Source organism: Crinia signifera, chromosome 6, assembly GCF_055691185.1.
Source record: "Crinia signifera chromosome 6, ASM5569118v1, whole genome shotgun sequence".
NCBI classification, from domain to species: Eukaryota; Metazoa; Chordata; class Amphibia; order Anura; family Myobatrachidae; genus Crinia; species Crinia signifera.
Genome location: NC_139222.1, coordinates 291,679,260 through 291,685,370, shown reverse-complemented (window position 1 = coordinate 291,685,370; position 6,111 = coordinate 291,679,260).

Genomic DNA, 6,111 nt, shown 5'->3' with positions numbered 1-6,111 from the left:
CACTGGCGGAACTGCTGACACCTAGCGGCCGCCGGGTAAAGAGTGTGACTGTACTGCTGACACCTAGCGGCCGCCGGGTATGACTGTATGTGCGGGAACTACTGACACCTAGAGGTCACTGGCGGAACTGCTGCCACCTAGAGGCTGACGGTGCAGGAGGGAGAATCTCTTATCCAGCATCGTAGTCTGGCCACAATCTGGGCTTCCGCCATCGAATGTTTCGATGAATAAAAAGAAACCTTTTTTTTCCTATTTCTCTGTGCGTGGTTACCTTCATTGGGACTCAGGACCCAGTATATACTGGAGTACCCACTTCAGTGACAGGACCCAGTATAACCATCGCAACATCATTGAATAATTACCATTTGGCAAACATCGGAATCCTGGTATCTAATGGAAAATACATTACCATCGCTTTAAAAACATTGATGGTTGGAAACCATTGGCTGCAATGTCCATCCCTGGCCACAAGTAGAACCATAGTCTTCCCTGCTAGAGACTCCTCTCCCCTACCGTGTGGTTTATATTATGCCTCAGCTCATGTTATACCCCACACAGCACCCCCCAGCTCATGTTATACCCCACACAGCACCCCAGCTCATGTTATACCCAACACAGCACCCCAGCTCATGTTATACCCCACACAGCACCCCCAGCTCATGTTATACCCCACACAGCACCCCCAGCTCATGTTATACCCCACACAGCACCCCAGCTCATGTTATACCCCACACAGCACCCCATCTCATGTTATACCCCACACAGCACCCCCAGCTCATGTTATACCCCACACAGCACCCCCAGCTCATGTTATACCCCACACAGCACCCCAGCTCATGTTATACCCCACACAGCACCCCCAGCTCATGTTATTCCCCACACAGCACCCCCAGCTCATGTTATACCCCACACAGCACCCCAGCTCATGTTATACCCCACACAGCACCCCAGCTCATGTTATACCCCACACAGCACCCCCAGCTCATGTTATACCCCACACAGCACCCCCAGCTCATGTTATACCCCACACAGCACCCCATCTCATGTTATACCCCACACAGCACCCCAGCTCATGTTATACCCCACACAGCACCCCCAGCTCATGTTATACCCCACACAGCACCCCAGCTCATGTTATACCCCACACAGCACCCCAGCTCATGTTATACCCCACACAGCACCAAGCTCATGTTATACCCCACACAGCACCCCCAGCTCATGTTATACCCCACACAGCACCCGAGCTCATGTTATACCCCACACAGCACCCCATCTCATGTTATACCCCACACAGCACCCCAGCTCATGTTATACCCCACACAGCACCCCAGCTCATGTTATACCCCACACAGCACCCCAGCTCATGTTATACCCCACACAGCACCCAGCTCATGTTATACCCCACACCGTCCCCAGCTCATGTTATACCCCACACAGCACCCCAGCTCATGTTATACCCCACACAGCACCCCAGCTCATGTTATACCCCACACTGTCCCCCAGCTCATGTTATACCCCACACAGCACCCCAGCTCATGTTATACCCCACACAGCACCCAGCTCATGTTATACCCCACACAGCACCCCAGCTTATGTTATACTCAACACCGTCCTCAGCTCATGTTATACCCCACACAGCACCCCAGCTCATGTTATACCCCTCACCATCCCCAGCTCATGTTATACCCCACACAGCACCCCAGCTTATGTTATACCCAACACCGTCCCCAGCTCATGTTATACCCCACACAGCACCCCAGCTCATGTTATACCCCACACAGCACCCCAGCTCATGTTATAACCCACACAGCACCCCAGCTCATGTTATACCCCACACAGCACCCCAGCTCATGTTATACCCCACACAGCACCCCCAGCTCTTGTTATACCCCACACAGCACCCCAGCTCATGTTATACCCCACACAGCACCCCAGCTCATGTTATACCCACACAGCACCCCAGCTCATGTTATACCCCACACAGCACCCCAGCTCATGTTATACCCACACAGCACCCCAGCTCATGTTATACCCCACACATGTGCCCTGTACTTGTCCTCTATTGTATACAGCTGTTAGTCACTGTCTCCTGGGTTATATACTCTGTAATAGGACGCTGCGGATCCCTTGTTCTCTGCCCCCTGATACTTATGTCAGTGTCCTCTGCTGATGCAGCTATGGTTATGTGCCCTGTACCTGTCCTCTATTGTATACAGCTGTAAGTCACTGTCTCCTGGGTTATATACTCTGTAATAGGGCGCTGCGGATCCCTTGTTCTCTGCCCCTGATACTTATGTCAGTGCCCTCTCCTGATGCAGCTATGGTTATGTGCCCTGTACCTGTCCTCTATTGTATTCAGCTATAAGTCACTGTCTCCTGGGTTATATACTCTGTAATAGTGCGCTGCGGATCCCTTGTTCTCTGCCCCCTGATACTTATGTCAGTGACGCTTGCTGTTGCAGCTATGGTAATGTGCCCTGTACCTGTCCTCTATTGTATACAGCTGTAAATCACTGTCTCCTGGGTTATATACTGTGTAATAGGGTGCTGCGGATCCCTTGTTCTCTGCCCCCTGATACTTATGTCAGTGCCGCCTGCTGATGCAGCTATGGTTATGTGCCCTGTACTTGTCCTATATTGTATACAGCTGTTAGTCACTGTCTCCTGGGTTATATACTGTGTAATAGGGCGCTGCGGATCCCTTGTTCTCTGCCCCCTGATACTTATGTCAGTGTCCTCTGCTGATGCAGCTATGGTTATATACCCTGTACCTGTCCTCAATTGTATACATCTGTAAGTCACTGTCTCCTGGGTTATGTACTCTGTAATAGGGCACTGCGGATCCCTTGTTCTCTGCCCCCTGATACTTATGTCAGTGCCACCTGCTGATACAGCTATGGTTATGTGCCCTGTACTTGTCCTCCATTGTATACAGCTGTAAGTCACTGTCTCCTGGGTTATATACTCTGTAATAGGGCACTGCGGATCCCTTGATCTCTGCCCCCTGATACTTATGTCAGTGTCCCCTGCTGATGCAGCTATGGTTATGTGCCCTGTACTTGTCCTCTATTGTATACAGCTGTAAGTCACTGTCTCCTGGGTTATATACTCTGTAATAGGGCCCTGAGATCCCTTGTTCTTTGCCCCCTGATACTTATGTCAGTGTCCTCTGCTGATGCAGCTATGGTAATGTGCCCTGTACTTGTCCTCTATTGTATTCAGCTATAAATCACTGTCTCCTGGGTTATATACTCTGTAATAGGGCGCTGCGGATCCCTTGTTCTCTGACCCCTGATACTTATGTCAGTGTCCCCTGCTGATGCAGCTATGGTAATGTGCCCTGTACCTGTCCTCTATTGTATACAGCAGCAAGTCACTGTCTCCTGGATTATATACTCTGTAATAGGGCACTGTGGATCCCTTTTTCTCTGCCTTCCGGATACTTATGTCAGTGCCACCTGCTGATGCAGCTATGGTTATGTGCCCTGTACTTGTCCTCTATTGTATTCAGCTGTGAGTCACTGTCTCCTGGGTTATATACTCTGTAATAGGGCCCTGCGGATCCTTTGTTCTCTGCCCCTGATACTTATGTCAGTGCCCTCTCCTGATGCAGCTATGGTTATGTGCCCTGTACCTGTCCTCTATTGTATTCAGCTATAAGTCACTGTCTCCTGGGTTATATACTCTGTAATAGTGCGCTGCGGATCCCTTGTTCTCTGCCCCCTGATACTTATGTCAGTGTTCCCTGCTGATGCAGCTATGGTTATGTGCCCTGTACTTGTCCTCTATTGTATTCAGCTGTTAGTCACTGTCTCCTGGGTTATATACTCTGTAATAGGGCGCTGTGGATCCCTTGTTCTCTGCCCCCGGATACTTATGTCAGTGCCACCTGCTGATGCAGCTATGGTTATGTGCCCTGTACTTGTCCTCTATTGTATACAGCTGTAAGTCACTGTCTCCGGGGTTATATAGTCTGTAATACGGCCCTGCGGATCCCTTGTTCTCTGCCCCCTGATACTTATGTCAGTGTCCTCTGCTGATGCAGCTATGGTTATGTGCCCTGTACTTGTCCTCTATTGTATCCAGCTGTAAGTCACTGTCTCCTGGGTTACATACTCTGTAATAGGGCGCTGCAGATCCCTTTTTCTCTGCCCCTGATACTTATGTCAGTGTCCTCTGCTGATGCAGCTATGGTTATGTGCCCTGTACTTGTTCTCTATTGTATATAGCTGTAAGTCACTGTCTCCTGGGTTATATACTGTGTAATAGGGCGCTGCGGATCCCTTGTTCTCTGCCCCCTGATACTTATGTCAGTGTCCTCTGCTGATGCAGCTATGGTAATGTGCCCTGTACCTGTCCTCTATTGTATACAGCTGCAAGTCACTGTCTCCTGGATTATATACTGTGTAATAGGGCACTGTGGATCCCTTGTTCTCTGCCCCCGGATACTTATGTCAGTGCCACCTGCACCTGCTGATGCAGCTATGGTTATGTGCCCTGTACTTGTCCTCTATTGTATTCAGCTGTGAGTCACTGTCTCCTGGGTTATATACTCTGTAATAGGGCCCTGCGGATCCCTTGTTCGCTGCCCCCTGATACTTATGTCAGTGTCCCCTGCTGATGCAGCTATGGTTATGTGCCCTGTACTTGTCCTCTATTGTATTCAGCTGTTAGTCACTGTCTCCTGGGTTATATACTCTGTAATAGGGCGCTGTGGATCCCTTGTTCTCTGCCCCCGGATACTTATGTCAGTGCCACCTGCTGATGCAGCTATGGTTATGTGCCCTGTACTTGTCCTCTATTGTATACAGCTGTAAGTCACTGTCTCCTGGGTTCTATAGTCTGTAATACGGCCCTGCGGATCCCTTGTTCTCTGCCCCCTCATACTTATGTCAGTGTCCTCTGCTGATGCAGCTATGGTTATGTGCCCTGTACTTGTCCTCTATTGTATCCAGCTGTAAGTCACTGTCTCCTGGGTTACATACTCTGTAATAGGGCGCTGCAGATCCCTTTTTCTCTGCCCCTGATACTTATGTCAGTGTCCTCTGCTGATGCAGCTATGGTTATGTGCCCTGTACTTGTTCTCTATTGTATATAGCTGTAAGTCACTGTCTCCTGGGTTATATACTGTGTAATAGGGCGCTGCGGATCCCTTGTTCTCTGCCCCCTGATACTTATGTCAGTGCCACCTGCACCTGCTGATGCAGCTATGGTTATGTGCCCTGTACTTGTCCTCTATTGTATTCAGCTGTGAGTCACTGTCTCCTGGGTTATATACTCTGTAATAGGGCCCTGCGGATCCCTTGTTCGCTGCCCCCTGATACTTATGTCAGTGTCCCCTGCTGATGCAGCTATGGTTATGTGCCCTGTACTTGTCCTCTATTGTATTCAGCTGTTAGTCACTGTCTCCTGGGTTATATACTCTGTAATAGGGCGCTGTGGATCCCTTGTTCTCTGCCCCCGGATACTTATGTCAGTGCCACCTGCTGATGCAGCTATGGTTATGTGCCCTGTACTTGTCCTCTATTGTATACAGCTGTAAGTCACTGTCTCCTGGGTTCTATAGTCTGTAATACGGCCCTGCGGATCCCTTGTTCTCTGCCCCCTCATACTTATGTCAGTGTCCTCTGCTGATGCAGCTATGGTTATGTGCCCTGTACTTGTCCTCTATTGTATCCAGCTGTAAGTCACTGTCTCCTGGGTTATATACTCTGTAATAGGGCGCTGCAGATCCCTTTTTCTCTGCCCCCTGATACTTATGTCAGTGTCCTCTGCTGATGCAGCTATGGTTATGTGCCCTGTTCCTGTCCTCTATTGCATATAGCTGTAAGTCACTGTCTCCTTGGTTATATACTGTGTAATAGGGTGCTGCGGATCCCTTGTTCTCTGTCCCCTGATACTTATGTCAGTGCCGCCTGCTGATGCAGCTATGGTTATGTGCCCTGTACTTGTCCTCTATTGTATACAGCTGTAAGTCACTGTCTCCTGGGTTATATACTCTGTAATAGGATGCTGCGGATCCCTTGTTCTCTGCCCCCTGATACTTATGTCAGTGTCCTCTGCTGATACAGCTATGGTTATGTGCCCTGTACTTGTCCTCTATTGTATTCA